General features: G+C 41.3%; 1 long non-coding RNA gene and 1 pseudogene across 1 annotated transcript in view; one reads left to right on the top strand and one right to left on the bottom strand.

Annotated features, from left to right (window-relative positions):
• The window catches only part of LOC109450251 (uncharacterized), a 122093-nt gene that overhangs the window by 28955 nt on the left and 75201 nt on the right, over positions 1 to 17937 (top strand). The window lies entirely within an intron of this gene.
• LOC109450250 (developmental pluripotency-associated protein 2 pseudogene) lies at positions 15918 to 16808 on the bottom strand (annotated as a pseudogene).

Below are 17937 nucleotides of genomic sequence, written 5' to 3'. Positions count from 1 at the left end.
GCTTTCTCGATCCTGATCTGTTAAGATCTTGTTCCGTCTCCCACGAAATAAAGCTGGTTGGTTTGATCTTTGGGCATATCCTTCTGTGCATTGGCGGTGTCCTGAGAAATAACTACATTCTCATTAGCTCCACCAAGGGAGTAGACGTGCTGTATCCTTCCTGCAGTGTCTCCTCATTCAGCCTGGAGACCCCCTTATACGTCTCCCAGTAGAACCTTTTAGAACAAGTGGTGTACAAGTCCCTCTCTTCAGGGATCCTCAAACCTATGCAAAGTTCTGTCATCTCCCTCCTCAAGCAGTGCCTCTCCTTACTGGGACTTGGTCTGAGGGTGCAGGATCTTGGCCTATATGAGTATATCAGCATCTAACTTGTTCTCTGCACTTCTCTCATTTTGTAGATGGCTTTTGTTTCTGAAGGACCTGGAGGCAAAAGTGGAGGAACTGGAAGGGGGCCCCACTCAGCCTGTGTTCTTTCCAAATCTATTGTTTTTTAGGAGCTGGTCCTTTGAAAAAATAAAATCAAGAATTTCCTTGTTTCATAGGTACTAGGCAGAGAGCAATGGGAAGTTGTAGAGGTTGGGGTATAGCAGAGGCCAGGGCCTCATTTGAAGAGCTGGGTAGAGGGTACAGGAGTGGAAAACCAGTGGGCAGTGCAGTGCATGGACTGACACTTCATACATTACCTATCACATGCTGATTTCCTTTGTTCTTTATGTAGGTTTTATGAGTTTTATCTTACTACTACTTTGTAAATAAGAAAGTTCGTTAAGAGACATTACAAAAAATACAGATATTACGTGTTGGTAGAACCAGGAATCCAAAGCCAGATCTGTTCTGACACTAAAGCCCATGTTTTACCCATTACAGCTCATAATCACCCTCATATACTAACATTTTCCTCCCATGTAAATGACCCAAAGCATTTCAGGGAAAGCAATGAATGGGTGTGGGCGATGGGTAGGATAGATGGAGGGGACCAACCTGGTCAGTAGATGCCTAACATCTTTCTTTCTCTTTTCAAATTTCAACCTTCAACTGATAATTATTGAGTGACCATAATGGGGTGCAGGAATACAATAGTGAACAAGCCAGTTCTTGTCCTTAAGGAAGCTAGAGCCAGAGAGAGGAGAGAGACAAGTCAAAAGATAGTTAAAATACAGCATAGTGAAATGCCACAAATGAAAGGAAACAGCTTGCAATGAGAGACCCCAAAGGAGCCCTAGCTCTGCCCTGGGGGATCCACAAAGGCTTCCTGGAAAGGATGGGATTTAAAGCACAGAGCCATAGAGAGAATCCTGTAGGATGTGGAGTGGTGGAGGATAGAATGTGATAGCCCATTACAAACCTTCTAGATCTTTTTGTAAGTGATGCTCTCCTCCTACTCCTTCAAAGGAGGGCGAACTAGGCTCCAGTTGAGGCAGAAATGAGGGAGGCCATCTATGCTCCGGCCCACCCTCTAAGATAATGGAGTCCTTGCCTGTAACGCAAGGTCGGCTGTCCCTTGCGCGTACTCTAACCATCCCCCAACAAACACTGCATCCTTTGCAGCCAGAGCTACCACTAGTTCTGATTGATTGCCTCTGAAAAGGCTTCCACTGTTCGATGTCCAGCCTGCTCACCTTCTAGCCCGCGGAGTGCTTTTCACTGGCTTTGCCTCCTCTCTGGCCTGAACTAGGCTGCATTTGTAAGGTAAACACCACCAGGGCAATCAAATGCAGCAAAAATACAGCAGAAAGATGCAAAGCAAACTACTCCATTTCTTCCTCCCCAGATTTAGAGGCCCTAGGAAGAGCGGAGGGGAGGATACTGTTGGAGACTGCTTATTCTTGCTTGAACAGGCAGTGTTTAAAAGAAAGAAAAGAAACGTAGCTATTTTCGAAATTCGGTCTTTTCCCTCCATTCTCTCCCTGCTGCAAGCTCCTATTCAAAGGTTCATTTTCTCCCTCAGACATTTCAGTGTCTGAATTTATTTCACATAAAAAGCATGACATATGTTTTCTTTTTTATATATTTTTTTTAAGGTGACAGTGAATTTCCTCAATTCCCAGCGTTTTCTGCTGGTCGCTTCTATAGGAGAACACAGAACAAACTTTCGCAGCTGCAGCTGCCAGAAGGAAGCCCAAGGGCCAGTGGCAGGATTATGATGCTTGTCCCTGGGGGTTTAAATGCTCTGGTGGAGCATCTTACCCTGATGTGCAGGCTTTTATTATTTTTGAGACAGTGGAATCCCTGGGGCCTGGGGAAGCACAGAGTGTGTTCAGTGACCTGCGTTCTGGGCTGGGCTGCAGGAAGGCAGTGGTCTGGTAGTGTCTCTGGGGACGGATCCTGGAGCAGGTCCCTTCCATCTTGGGCTGTTTCTGGCCGTGGGAGTTTGAAGCTGAGCCAGCTACAGGCGCTTTGTCCCTTCAGAAATATGGGGGGGGGGGGGGGGGTCTGTGCACGCCACTCTCATACATGCATATTTTCTGGAGGCTGTACGCTAAGTGACCTACTTTAAGAAAACCTCAAACAGAAGACGTGAATTTGTGAAAATGGTACGGGAAGAAGGGAGTGTTGAATATTCAGGCTACCACATGTGTTCCTTTATATCACCACATCTAAATGATCACTGAATTTATAAAGAGAAGGTAGCGTACACCTTCTTCGTGGGAGACACACGTAATGGACAGGAGACAGGAAACAGAATTTGGTGAGCGAGCCTTATCTTCTGTTACCTCATTGAGTCTTCACAACAACTGTATATTGTAGACAGTACAATTCCCATTCTGGAGGTGAGGAAATTGAGGCATAGAGGTCACATGGCAAATTAAGTAGTTTCTGGACGTCCCAGTCAAGATTCCACCCCAAGGCCGGCAGGTGCTGTGAGGCTCCTTGGAGCCTCTGGCAGTGAGTCAGGACCCCAGGGTTTGCGACTGAGCTTCGCAGCTAATGATCCTGGCAGTCACTTCCCTCTGATTCTCAGGCTAATCTAGTCTTTCTGGCTTCACAAGGTTGTTGTGACAACCATGGCCATGAGACAATATGGGAAAGTGCTTCCTAAATGACAGCGCGTTATACAAATACCAGAGGGAATCATTATCACTTTGTTGCCACTGAGTGAGGCACACCTGTTGGTGTATTACTGAAATGTTTAGCTGAGGATCTTGCCCTATAGTTTTGTCTTCTGCAGCAGAATACCGACTGAGGCCTCTTGTCACCGGGGTGCATTCCCCACTCTGGTTTGTTTGTTTCTCACCGATGCAGAGTCCAAGCCATATGGCAGGCACGTAATGCCCATGAGAAAAAGATGTGGGGTAATCCTTAAGAGCATGGCTGCTGGAGCGGAATTGCCTGCTTCTGCTACTTACCAGCTTTGTGACTTTGGGAAACTTCATTAACTTCTCTGTGCTTTATAATCAGTAAAATGGGGCTAATAATAGTACCTATCCCATATGAGTATGGTGCAGATTAAATAAGTCAATTCATGCATAGCTCTTAGCACAGTGCCAGCAGCATAGGGAATGCTGTAGAAGGGCCGACTGGCTAGTGCACTTGGTAGTTGATTTTGACCAACCTTGACAGAATTTGCAGGAGCCACACATTGGCGGCAATAGTACATTTTGTGGTAGAGTGCTACAAGTGAGAAGGCTCCAGATCAGTGGCTTTCCCTATAGATAACATTGCTTATGGCTCACACAGAAATGGCTTCTATGGCTAACATTTCTAATTTGGAACAAGCACTGCACCAGGACTGTTGTGGAACGAGGTGAAACCCTGCCTGATTTGGCTTGTCCGCCGGCCTCATCTCATGCCACATCATCCTGGAATCCCACTTCCATTCATGATGAAGCCTTTTAGGTCTTAGAATGTGACAGCCTTTCCTCCATCTTTGGCACACTATTCCTTCTACTTGGAATCCTCTTTCTTTGCTTCCATAGTCACAGGCCCAGCCTGTCAGCTTGCTTGTATCTAGTCTACATATCCCTCAGGTCTCAGTTTATTTATAATTTCTTGGGGAGGTTTGTCCTGAGGTCCTTAGACTGTTTTGCAAAAACGTGTTAGGATGCAGTACAGCTTCTAATAATGATTGAAATGAAAATTGTTACCCTGAAAACTATAAAATAATGGTATTTTCTTAACTAGTTGTACATTGGTGTTGAGAAAGGTACAAAATCAGGACTGACTCCTTTTTATTTCTTTTTTTTTTAATTAAAGCTTATTGGGGTGACAATTGTTAGTAAAGTTACATAGATTTCAGGTGTACAATTCTGTATTACATCATCTATAAATCCCATTGTGTGTTCACCACCCAGAGTCAGTTCTCCTTCCATCACCATATATTTGATCCCTTTTACCCTCATCTATCACCCCTCTCCCCTCTTACCCTCTGGTAACCACTAAACTATTGTCTGTGTCTATGAGTTTTTGTCATTTGTTTGTCTTGTTCTTTTGTTGTTTTCAGTTTATATACCACATATCAGTGAAATCATATGGTTCTCTACTTTTCTGTCCGACTTATTTTGCTTAGCATTATAATCTCAAGATCCATCCATGTTGTCACAAATGGTCCTATTTCATCCTTCTTTTTTTAAAGAAACAATAAATTGGAAGTTTTTTTTTTAATTTATTTTTTAAATTTATTGGGGTGACAATTGTTAGTAAAATTACATAGATTTCAGGTGTACAATTCTCTATTACATCATCTATAAATCCCATTGTGTGTCCACCACCCAGAGTCAGTTCTCCTTCCATCACCATATATTCGATCCCCCTTATATACCATTGAAAAATCTTGAAAATGTCAAATGGTTTCTACTCTTCCTTTTTAAAATTTATCTGAAAGTATGGTACAATATTTAGATATTGCTCATTGATTTTGGCTCTCATTTTGTAAACAAAAACAATAGAAAAACGACAGTAAGACTATACCTGAGCCTAATATTTTATCTGTGAGATAGGTAAAAGTGAATTTTATGTTACTCTTTTTGTTTCATCTGTATTCTCTGAATTTTCTACAATTAATGTACCTTGTAATAATAAAAAATTATTATAATTTATAGAAGAATATAAGAACAACTTCAGTGTTCTTTAAATTCAGTTCTAATCAACAAGATTCAATAAGCAATGATGGTTGGGAAGGAGGAGCATTCAAAAGTGGACTGACTGTTCCTTGCCTTCAAGGAGATGGACATCCAGAAAACTATCTGATCAGAGAAGACCCCTAAAGAAAATACTCCTTCAGCTGCTCTACTGAAATTTTCCATTTCTTTCTTCCAGCTCTTCTATTTCCTTCTCTGCTTCCCTTTTTTATACTTTTGTTTTTTTCCTTTTTTTCACCTATCATACCTGCCTTCCTGACAATCGTTCAGTCCCTCTGTTCCAGTTTACTTCTTTCAGAGAAGGTTGTCCACCCTTCTTTCCACGTTTTCCTCAACACAGTGATTTTTTTCTGTCTTCCACTCAGTTACCCCTGACTTTGTTTCACTGATGGGGGACAGGGAAATCACATACCACTGAAATTTGAAGATAACCAGGGATCCTTTTTAAGTTAGTGCTTAGAAACTTTACCTGAACAAAACTTTTCACATAAGCTTTTTATAGGCATTAGAGTGGAATTTTAGTGGTTTTGTTTGTTTGTGTGTTTTTAAATTCTACCTATATGACAAGCAATATAGAAGAGAAATTAGCTATTTGAAATTGTGTTTCAGAGACCCTTGGCTGGATTTCCTGTTACAAGCCTACAGAGTCCTGACACTTGCCACACACTTAATGATGTTTACTTTTCTCTTGCAAAGATCTGGGAAAAGTAAGTTGTGACTCTTATCTACTGTTTCCTAGTATGTCTCACCAAGATCTGTCTGCACCTTTCTCAGAAACATAAATTTTACATTTCAGCAGAAAAAACATGTAATGCTTAATGAAATCCTTGAAAGAAATCTTTCTGCAAAAATCGCGCCAGCTTCTTTTTCAATGGTACAACTACAGATGAGAAGAGGGTCTGCCCACTGAACTCGTCTTGTATAATCATACTATGATTATACTTCTCCATTGGCATTGTTTCTAACAAGCGTCAGAAAGGGGTCAGAATGCCTTCCCCCTCTGAAACAAACACCCTTGTATGTAAAACTGTGTTTATTCTATAAAAAATAGGATCCAGATCTGTTTGGATATTTGATTTTAAAAAAGTAGAAACTAGTATTAGAGATGCAACATACTGTCTCATTATTGTTTGAACTGGCATTTCTTTGATTATTTTCGAGTCTGAACATTTCTCCATGTAGTTATTGGTTTTGTATATGTATATGTGCATACACAAAATTTTAATTATTTTCTACTCCATGCCCTTTGCATTCTTTTCTAATGATATGATTGTCTCCATGTTGATTTATATGAACTCTTTATATATTAAGACACTATCCTTTTGTCCTACATGTTTCAAACATTACATTTTCCAGTGTGTTTGCCTTTTAGTTTTATTTCTTAAATGGAAAATTAGAAATGTGTATAATTGAACCTTTCAATTTTGACCTTTTTAAAAATGTGGGTTTCTTTTAAATTACTTCTTATTTTCCCTGTTTCCAACACATGAGAATAAGAGAGAGAGAGAGGTAATCCACTGTTTTCAGCCAAGCTAATAAACAGCCTCTAAATGTTATTGAATCTGAGCATTAAAAAACAATTTACTTATTTAGAAAAATATCAAGTGGTGAAAGGGGGGGAGGAAACATAAGTTGCTATTAATTCTGAAGAAAAGTACCTCTGGGTGTGCTTGCTGACTTTCCTCGCTTTGCCATGCCAGGATAGAAAGGGACCTCAGGTGTCAGAGGTCAGCTCTTCCAACCCCTGTTACCCAATGCAGGAATCTCACCTGTACGATTTCCACCATCCTCTTGACAACTGCCAGAATACTTTGTATGCCAGTTGGAGATACCTTTCTCATATTGTGTTGAAATTTGTCTGCCTATAAGTCCCACACACCAAGCCTAGCTCTGCCCTCAAGAGCCACAGAGACAAAGTTGGGCTAGCTGAGAAAGCATCAATTCAGAGAAAGCTGACATCACACATCCGAGACGTCTCTTTTCCAGGATAAATGCCTTAAAAGCTTTTCTCTGTTCTTCCTCCTGCACAGTGTTGAGACTCACCACTAGCCTGCTGGCTGTCTCGTGGACACATCCCAATGTTTGTCTGTCTTTTATCTTGTAGGGTCCCAGCTGTGAATACAGAATTCTGTGTGCGCCTGACAGCTGCAAACATGACATTCTCTGCCCATACCTGTGCCCTCTCAGTCTCCCTTTGCTCTTTTTCACTTTCTCAACCGCGGCCTCTGTGTCTCAGGAACCCTAGAGTTGGTGGCCTGGGCGCCTTGCCTTGCCTTTCCTTCATTCCACCCTTATGTGGAAATTTATTTATTTATTTTTTTTATTTTGTTTGTTGGGCTTTCTATTGTCAACAAAACCTTGACAAACCTCTTACATAGCTGTTTGGCAAGAGCTGGTTGGGGATCATTTATTTGTTTCTACTCCCCTTTCTCCTAGTTTGAAAGCCCCTGCCTTTTGCCGGCAATGGCAGCAGTTTTCAACCTGGGTTTGTGGGTCAAGGTTTTGGTTTTAGACCTTGGCCTCACTACCCAGTTAGACTGGTGCTCAAGCCTGGCTCATCTAGAGCCTCCCACAGAGACTTAGCCGGGCTGGCTGGGGAAGGCAGGGCAGGGCAGGGCAGGGCAGGGCTGGGGTGAAGTAAAGGTGGGGTGAGTAGAGCTGGGTGTGGCTGGACTGCATGGGAAACTGACTTGTTTCTCTAAATCAGTTGGGCCTGGTGATGGCAGAGCTGGTAGGTGACAGGTGGCAATAGAGGAAGTAGACTTAACTGAGTCTTAGTTCTGGCTAATTAGCTGGGAGACCTTGGGCAAGTCCTGTGTCCTCTCCCAGAGGGTGACACTGGCTAGCAATGCCCACTGCTACCATCTGTCAAGCACTGACTCTGGCACTGTACAACCCACAGCATCACAGGCATCATGCCATTCAATCATTCTAACCAAGTCACAAGGAAGGTCTTATTGCTGTGCTCATTTTACAGAAGAAGAGATGGTAACTTAGAGAGATTAAATAACTTGTTTGTAAGTAGCTGAGCTGGGATTTGAAGCCAAGTGGTCTGAGCGCCCGTGCTCCGAACCACAGGGCTGTGCACCCCTTACCCCCCAACCCTGTGCTGCTCAGTTCTATGGCCTCTCAATTCAGCAGCAGCTTTAAGGGCTCAGGAGGACCATGTGCATATCATTTGTGATTAGTGTGACGGCAGCATCCTTGGAGACCTGTGTGTTTGTGCTCCTCAATTTCCCACCTCTGTGCTGAGCCTACGCACGCTCTCCTAGCCTGTATGAAGCAGCCAGCAAACGTTCAGGTAGCAAGAGTCAGTTTCTACCAGAAATGGTCTTAGGGCAGTTTTGGTATCAGCTTCTCCATCTTCAGGGATGAAAAAACCCAGAAACAAAACCAAGTGTGAGTTTCCCTTGAATGAGAAGCCTCTCTAAAATATTGTTATGAATTATTTATGTTGGCTGAGGTTGTTTACTTAAAATATATTTTCTTTTTGTAGACATATGAAAAATTAATTACGCTAGCCTTTTCTCTATGATTTTCTGATATCCTGGCATGCCAATGCCTGAGAAAACTCAACACAGAATGAGTAATACTCTGTAGCTAAGGACTGGTATTTTAGTTGCCCAAGGTTGTGGAAACGTTATTGCAACATGGGAGTCAGCCCAAAAGAGAGGGGGAGGGGGGTCGGGGGCGAGGGGGAGAGGCCTAAAAGCGAGAGGGAAAGAGGGAGGGAAGGACGGAGGGAGGGAGGGAGGGAGAGACAGAGAGAGATGGTGGGGGGGAGAAGGAAGAAGCCCGCTGTCCTCTATTGAAAAAAAAAACAACCATTTTTCTTTAAGGATTTTAATTTGCCTTCCTTCAATGCAATATAATATTGTAGTTATTATCTTCTTGGATTTACACATTATATCAACAGGGCTCAGTGATCCTTGGGTGGGTGTAGTACTTTTCTAAGAATGCAGCATCTTCATATTTATTATCACAACATGTGCGTGTGTATGAGAGAGCCAGAATTAGAGAAATGTTTTCACATTGAAAGAGCAGATCTGAGGCATCAGGAACTGCCAGCAAACTGGTGAGGGGTAGGAGAAAAGGCCGGAGAGCCTTATTTTGATAGATTCATGTACTTTCTGTCCTAGAAACAAAGTTCAACCTTCCAAGAAAAACACCTAACGTCTTGGCATAAGCACTGTATGGCACACAGTAGGTGTGCTCGATACACGTCAATTCTATTTATTCTTCTTTCCCTCCAATAATGTCATTTGCTATAGACTTGCCATTTCCCTAACAACTAAATTTAATTGGTGCTGTCACACAAAAGTCAGGTTTCTGTGTCTGTCTCTGTAGTTGTTTATTTTTAAGTTTATTTGGATCCCAGTTATATCACTAGGAACCCTCCAGGACCATTTATCTACATAAGGTTCTAGCTTACATGGTTTCTCTTATGTTCTCTCTCTCATCTGTTAGTACCTGGGTATAACTTAATCTTCTGCCTCTTTGTTTTCTTTCTGCCTAAGTGAAAAACAAGAATGCCCAGATTGCTTCAGGACACACCTGTGCACTGTTGCAGAGCAGCCAATCTTGAGGGAAGGCTGGTTTTGCCACACAGGTGGTGACTGGGCGCCTCAACAAGCCTCCAAATAAAGAGGGGAAAAACAAAGCCAGTGGGGGTTGGGATGGGGGAAGGACACACTTCTTCCACAGGGTGTTTAGCAGATGTTGCTTAATTACTCTGAGTGCCAAAATGTAATTAAAATGGCAAATGTCACCAGGAAGTAGAATTTTAACATGTGTGCATGAGCACACATGCCCACTTATCCCTCTTCCCCTTTTTCTCTCTGACGTACACCCTCTTCTGCATTTTCTTTCTCAGGCAGTTGCTCTTCCTTCACCTAGAAAATTAAAGACTGAAAGACTCCATTCGGTTAACCCCATGCACTGTTAGAGCCACAGGTCATAGGTGGATTGCCTCTAGATGTAGCTCATTTTTCAGTGGGGTTCAATCACTCCTTTTTTTCTCAGCACCGAATGCAATCTGTCCCAAGTTTTAAACCACACATTGAAAAAGAACTGAACATAGAACACAGTTACTATGGGCAGTTTAGGTGCTAGTGCAGCACACAAAACAGGGGGTCTAGAATTTGGAGTTTTGGAACACAAACTCAAATGCTTTGCCAGTTAGGTTGCTTTTTGCTGTATATGCAGTTAGACTCTTATATGGCTCAGATTAGAATGGGGATAAATGTGAGTCACTTAATATTTCGGCTTTCCACTTCCTGTCTAGAGCAGAGTACCTTCCATCCATTTATTGCCCCCAGAAGTAGTGGTAGCATTAGGAGGCTTGTCAACTGTTCACTCTTTTAGCCCTCTGCTTAACTGCTTTTGGACTCAGCTTCTTCATCTTTAAAATGGGAATGATTCTTCAATGTTGTGATAAACGGATAATAGCTAATAAAAGCAAGGGGTAGTTTCAGTCTAAAATAGCATGTGAAGAATTTTAACCTTAAAAAAATATTAGATTTCATTACCACATTAATGAAATAGTCATCTGAAAATATTGTTTCACTAACAAAGGAATGCACCCGAAAGAATAATGACATTGTATTTGATCATTATCTATCCGATTGGCGAAGATAAAAAATATTGATCATAGGTAGTTTTTTGTGAGAATACAGGTATATTGGATCAACTTTTTTGCAGAGTATATTGTAAATATATTTCAGAATTTAAAATGGTCATGACTTGATGAAGTGATCCCTTTTCTAGAAATTTATTCTCAGGAGAAAATAAGAAAGGTATTCAAAGACAATTTATAAGCTTATTCATCTCAACTTCATTAATAAGAGTGAAAAATGGGGAACAAGATACTTGCCCACTAATAGGAAATTATTTAAATGAATTATGATATACCCCAAATGGAATAAATACTCAGTGGCTGTTCAAAAGGAGGATGTAAATCTATATTTATCGATATGGAAAGATGTCTAGAATATATTCCTGAGTGAAAAGTGAATTATAGAACTATGTTTTAAATATTATTCCACTTGGATGAATATATATTATACCTCTAATTATATTTATGTAGGTAAAGAATGTATTTGTATATTAACGGTCTTTGGAGGAGGGGGTTATTGTGACTTTCAGTTTGTACTTTATACACCTTTGACCCCCTTAAACATTTTTTTTATTGTGAATGGTGTTATGTTTTATAATCAGCCAAACCATAACAATAAAGAAAAGAACCCAAAGGACACTCAAATGAAAGAAACTCTGAATTCTACTGCTTCTACTAATTTCTCTCATTTGTAATATGACCATCGAACTGGATACATGCAACTTCTGATCGGCTAAGTAGGTACACGGGCCTGGGCTATTTACAATGGACTAAAGAAACAGTAAAAGATAAACAAGTATGAGATAAACAGTGCAGAGATATGATATAAATTGGTGGGGACTGCCATAAATAACACGCCAATCTATTTAATGAAATAATATATGACAGGCACCCGATGAGCTTGTGAATTGAATATCATGTGAAAAGAAGGTTGTTGAATGTTAGCGTAAACGATAGGGACCACCGCCTGGGGATGACAGGCCCTGCATTCAGTGCTGTGGGAAGTACAATTCTCTTTCTAACCTCTTTTCTTTCTGAGAGACCCAGTGGTGGGCATTAGAGACTTTCAGTCTACTTTGCCTTTATTTTGGACTGAGACCTAGATGCTATCATGTAAAAATATCCCTGCTAATGCATATTAAGATGTGACATGCTTCCTTTTTTTTATTTTGTATGCCTTTGTGTCATTAACCTGAGAGGAAAAAAAAAAAAAGAACCCATATCCCGACGTGTAACTAAAAACCTCCCAGTGGGATTTGTTTAGTGTGAGAGAGTGATTAGTAATTTTTAGTGATTAGTAATTTTCTCCCTCAGGTGGTTTTTCTGCATTCCTGTAGAGATAGTGTACACAACAGGGCTGCCAAGTGAGAAGAAAGGGCTCAGGCAGAAAATATCACCCTTTGGAAAACAGTATGTGTGTGTGTGTGCGCGCACGTGTGTGTTTTAAACAACTATTTTAGTTACTTTGACAAATACAGTGCTTTGATTTGGAATTGTTGCTTTTTATGACTTACATAATCTCTGGTTTTGCAAAAAGTTCCATTATGCAATAATTTTATACAAGGGAATTTACATCTGTGTTCCCATCCACTCACAGCCCCCCATCTTCCTCAAACCCTTTCTAATCCTCTCATTGCTTTAGGAAAGCAAGCCAATTCTAAAAATCTTAGCTTAAGGAGGCCTTGGGACTTCATCTGCAGTATTTTAGGGCAGTGTAGAGATCATAGGATTGAGGCAGGAGGGTAGCTTTTCAATTAACAAAAAGAGGAACAGGCTGCCGTGGTTTGCAGTGAGAACTCCACGAAGGAAGATCATTCGTTAGTGTCTGTCTAGGTCACCCCAGCCCACTCCCCAATAACGTGGGCATTCACATGAACTCATACTCACCTGGACAGCTGGGTCACTAGCAAGAGAGTGTGATTGTTTTCTTTCTGCTCCTTGGAATTGTAGTTATTTAGCACAAAGATTAAGCAACTTGTGTGGCCTCATGATTCTCGCACTTGAAGCTTTCATAATTTTACTTTTGTATATCCAGGGGAACTTACACTGGGTGGAGTGACTTTGTGTGTGAGTGCTAGCTCCTCAGGAGTTGCTGAACCCAAGAAAGTGATACACTGTGTTTGGGTTACTCTTTGGTTTCTAAGGCTTAAGTTGGCCCTTAGAACAATAAGTGAAATAAGCGTTCAAGTTGAGAGTTAATGTACTTCCTCTGACAAAACTGAATTATTTGCTGACCAACCTTATCCAGTTGGTGGACTTTCGCCATGTCCCCTCCCCCACTCCTCCTCCTCCTTCAGGATCATCATCCTCCTCTTCCTCATCTCTTATGTAGCTATTGCGCTTTGCAACTCCAAGCACTTTCTCATGCATTGCCTTGTTTGGTCATTATGGCTGTTCTTTGAGGCCCAGAAGGGTGTTGATTGTCTTACCATTTAAGGTATGAATAAGCTGAATCTCTAAAATCATATACCTAGTATCAGAGCAAAGAAAATAATCTAGACTTTCTAACTGAGAGCTCTGCGCTCTTTCTGAAGCACATCGGGGCGGGCTTTGGGAGGAGTGCACTGAGCACTTGAACCCTGAGCTGAGCTCCTAGCCTGCCTTGAACTCTGATCTTGAGCAGGGACTGAGGTTACTCTCGGAATACAAGCGATGGCTTTGAATGGATGGATTAGTCATTCTGCCGGTTCAGTGTAATTATCTAAGAAAATATGATGTCCCCCCTCTTTTGTAAATTGGCGATGTAATGGTACAGGGAGGTGTTCTGACAAGCTTGAAGTGTCACCTTGTGAGGTCCTCCCCAGAGACTGCTTTAGGTTACCTGTTACATGCAGTACGTGAACCACCCCCAGCCCTGTCTCCATGGATACAAACACAGAACTTGCTTTTTGAAATTCTCTAAATCTGAGTGTGATTGGCAGTCCCAAATTGGCTGTCCTAAGCCACGCAGGACAGCAGGAAGTATTTAAATGTTCAACACGTTCAACGAACCAAAAATATAAAGTGAGACTGACTCATGGCTGGGGAAGAGGCAAAGGCGGATGATTTTCCATCGCCCTGGCCAGAAACTTTGGAGGAGCTAAGATACATCCTACGTTTCACCACATCTCCCCTGACACTCTGGCCATCGCCCTCTTGTTGTACCAGGACTGTAAGATGTGTAAGATGTGCAGTGTGGAGAGAGGAAAGGGAGCTAGGGGTGTGGAGTGAAGGTAGGGGGCTCAGAGCAAAAGCGGGATCACGGAGCCCTTGAGTTCCAGAAGACCACACAGAGTGTTTCCTGCTAGAGTGTGAGCAACTCTAACATTAGGGAGAAACTCTCTATTCATTTGTATAGTTTTCAAGCCTCGTGTAGTGCCAGGCAGATAGTAGTAGTTGCTGAATACATAGTTGAGGGAATGACAATAAACTGGTGTGGGCCTTTACTAACCTCACCTGCCTTTTCCTCCGTGGGTCAAGCTCCCAGTTCCAACTGCTGGCCCTGCCTGATGGCTGCCGCTAGAATTGCCTTCTGATCTTGCTACCATTTGTGGGACCCCAGGCTTTGCCTGGCTTTGGGAGCCTGTGTGGGCCCCCAGCCCGTCCTTCTGGCAGCCCAACCTGCTGCCTGTGCTGAGATTCGGACGGAATGCTTGTCAGGTAGCCTGTTTCAAAATTTCTCAGTTTTTCATTTATTTACAATAAAACCCAACCCATTCTGGAAAAAATGAAGGCCCTTTTAGAAAACTATTTGAGAAATAAATGATTTTTGTAACAACATGAGACTCCACATATATGGTGGTGGTTATGAGAAAATTTTTAGGTATCAGAAGTTTTAGCAAAAGAAGTAAAAAGTTTAGTTTTTTGGAGGCAACTTGGCAATATCTATCAAAAAAGAAGTATAAACACTTTGATCCAGTAACTTCAGTTCCAGAAAGCTAAATTACAGAAATACATAGTGTACAAGGGTATAATTGCAAAGGTGCAAAATGCCACATGATTTGTAATAATAGAAACTGAAGTCATTGTAAGTCCATTAAGAAGGAAATTGGTAAATTATGGTATATCTATGCAATAGAATATTATTCATCAAGTTAAAGGAATCAGGGAAATCCAGGATATATTTTTTATTTAATATGCAAGGGGCTGAGTAGTTTGCATAGTATGATTATATAGTTAAAAACCCCTATGTATTAGCGTATGTTGTGTGTGTTCTGTGTATTATCAAATATATATGCACACACTTATATATTTTCTGTGTGTGTGTGTGTGTGTGTGTGTGTGTATAAATATATATTCATATATATTTATATTTATAGAGAAAGGTCTGGAAGGATACACACCAAATAGTTAAGAGTGGCTATCTATGGAAAAAGAAAATGGAGTGGGATGATTATATAATTAGCTGACCATCTACAGCTCTAATATTTTCTCTTGCCTTTTGCCATTTTGGATTATGTATGTCACAGGAAGATGAAATAATAGCTAACTTAATTCGGCATTTCTTAGCACTTGTGCCTATGCCTCTTTTCTTCCCTACAGCGTGTGTGTGTGTGTCTGTGTATAAATTGAAGTTGAATTTGAAGTTGTGGGTTAGTATTAGAGTTCATGTATCTGTTTTCTTCTTGTTTCCCATGATTTTATTATCATGGATAACGTGTACAGTCACGAGTAGATTAAAGATATATTTTACTATTAATAATGTATAATTTCAAGAGTTTCATGTTAGAATGCAGATGACTCCTTTCCCAGGTTCAAAGAAAGCACTTGAGGAAAATGGTAAGAAAGTGTCCCCATTCTCTTGTCTTGAATGGTAGAGATTTTCATGTAGACTCAGGCATGACGAATGCCAGCTTCCTCAGTCACCAACCATATAAAATTGGAACACTCATTGAGTCTTCCAGAGCCTTAGTTTTTTTGTAAGTGACACAATAGTATCCATCTAGCAGGACTTTTGTGAAGATTGAGATACCATGTGTGAAAATACTTAGTATGCACTGTGGATGCTCAGTGGCTGTTTTCTTCTGGTCCTTTCTGAGGATTCTCTCAAACATGCTTTTGGGTTTTGCTGTTCTCAGAACAGTATTTATTTATTTATTTATTTACTTACGTACTTATTTATTTATTTAATTTATCTATCTATTTATTTATTTTAGCTGTGAGCTCTCCACCATTTATTCTTTATTAAGACATGGCCCATCTAAAAGAAATGATGTGGGTGTGTTCAAACTAGATTGCTTCTCCTTTCATATTGTAATTAATCTTTCCATCCTCTTACTCCTCTTAACACATTCAGGGCAAGACATATTATATTCTAGGTCTGGGTAGGGGAGAGTACAGGCTGATAACAGGAACAGAGAGATCATCTTCTTGGGAGTGTCAGGCACCCAGGACTGACCTGGAAGGAACTGCAGGTGAATCCAACCTTTTGTGTCTGCCAAGGGAGGTCTGCCATGGATCACGCATAACCTGACACCAAAGGTTTGCAGCAGAAAGTTCTCAGCAGAAGTAGAAACAGAACATGAACTAACAGCCTTAGGTTGAATGGCTCTTGTAGCAATTCTTGCCCATGCTGTCAGCGTGGCTTCCTGAGCTGAAGTCACATCAACTGTATTGGTCCCTTCCGCTCTCTCTCATCTTACAACTTTTCTGACTCCTTGCTCTCTTGGTCGCCAACTTGCATTTCCTTGAGCATGCCTGCAATGCGGTCTCCTGTGGTGTTTCAGGAATATTCTTTCCACTTCTTCATACTCCTCACTCACTTGTTTTTCTTCAGAGAAAGCATGTTCCTTGAGCCTCAGATAAACTTCTGTTTTCTTGCCATTGGTATTCAAATTGTTGATATCCATACTGCAAAGTGTCCCAATGCACTTTCTTAATTGGAGGCAAAATGGTTGGCAAGGGGAGGATTGGTTTTTGGCAAGCTTTGAATTATTTATTTTTTGAGGAAGATAAAGTTTGTCATTTGTCCTAGGTGTCTTCACATTGGCTTCTGAGGTTGAAGAAACGCTTGGTTCCATTTGATGTTCTTCATTAGGTTCTTCATTAAGTGGAACCAATGTGAGAATCACACTTTCTTCATCTAATTCATCCTCAAAGGAATCCTTTCCACTGCTATCAGAATTTGAGCTTGTCATTTCCAGGAACACTCAGAGGAAGGCAAAGCCCGCACTGTTAAGGATACCCACTGTTTACTTCTTTTAACTTCCAGAGCAGTTTAATTTCTCCCCCCTTCACGCCTTCCCCCAGGGCATTTTAATCTTTACCAGTGCCCTAGGTTTTAGGAATACCTGCAGTTACATCACCTCTTTGCCTGTCCCCCCACCACTCTCCCTTCTTTCCTCTCCATTCTTGTCTCCTCAGTCATTTCCTCTTGCCTTCTTTTCCTCCTCACTTCTATTTCCAATTAATTTTTACCTTTTTCTAATTCTTTCTCACCTTCTACTTCTCCATTTGTTTCCTAAGACTGTTGGGGGAGAGACAAGCGGTTCACAGGGCCAGTGAAAGAAACCCAGAGTGTAGAAAGGGAATGAAGCCTAGTCTTTGTCCTTCACACTTGAGCCACACTGGATTTCTCCCAGTTCTCCAAGCTGTGCTTTGTCATATCTCCATGTCTTTGCACATGGTGTTCCTTATTTTTCCCTACTTTACTTGGTAAATTACACTTGTGTTTCAGGTCTCAGAGGCATTTCCTTGGGGTGGGGGACTGGTCCTGGACTCCAGTACACTAAGTCATACAAGGTCTGACAATTAAATTCATGAACTCATCATAGAAAAAGTGCTACTCGTTGCTGAATATCACTACGGTCACCTTTGAAGTACTGCCCTTGGGAAGCTATGCACCCACCCCAGTGCCTAGTCCACTCTTCAAAGCAATTTTGGAACTCTTTTTCTGGAATGGCCATCAGAGCTGTCGTCGTATTACCCATGATGTCCTGAATGTCATCAAAATGTCTTCCTTTCAATATTTCCATTATCTTTGGGTAAAGAAAGAACTCATTGGGGACCAGATCAGGTGAGTAAGGAGGGTGTTCCCATACAGTTATTTGTTTACTGGCTAAAAACTCCCTCATAGCCAGTGATGTGTGAGCTGGTGCGTTGTTGTGATGCAAGAGCTATGAATTGTTGGCAAAAAGTTCAGATCGTTTTTGTCTTTTTCATGCAGCCTTTTCAGCACTTCCAAATAGTCAACTTGGTTAACTGCTTGTCCAGTTGGTACAAATTCATAATGAATGATCCCTCTGATGTCAAGAAAAGGTTAGAGAC

This window comes from Rhinolophus sinicus, chromosome 17 (assembly GCF_057876585.1).
Source record: "Rhinolophus sinicus isolate RSI-liver-muscle chromosome 17, RSI-T2T, whole genome shotgun sequence".
Taxonomy (NCBI): domain Eukaryota; kingdom Metazoa; phylum Chordata; class Mammalia; order Chiroptera; family Rhinolophidae; genus Rhinolophus; species Rhinolophus sinicus.
The sequence above is the reverse complement of the archived record's forward strand: the minus strand, read 5'-3'. Positions and strand labels throughout refer to the sequence as shown.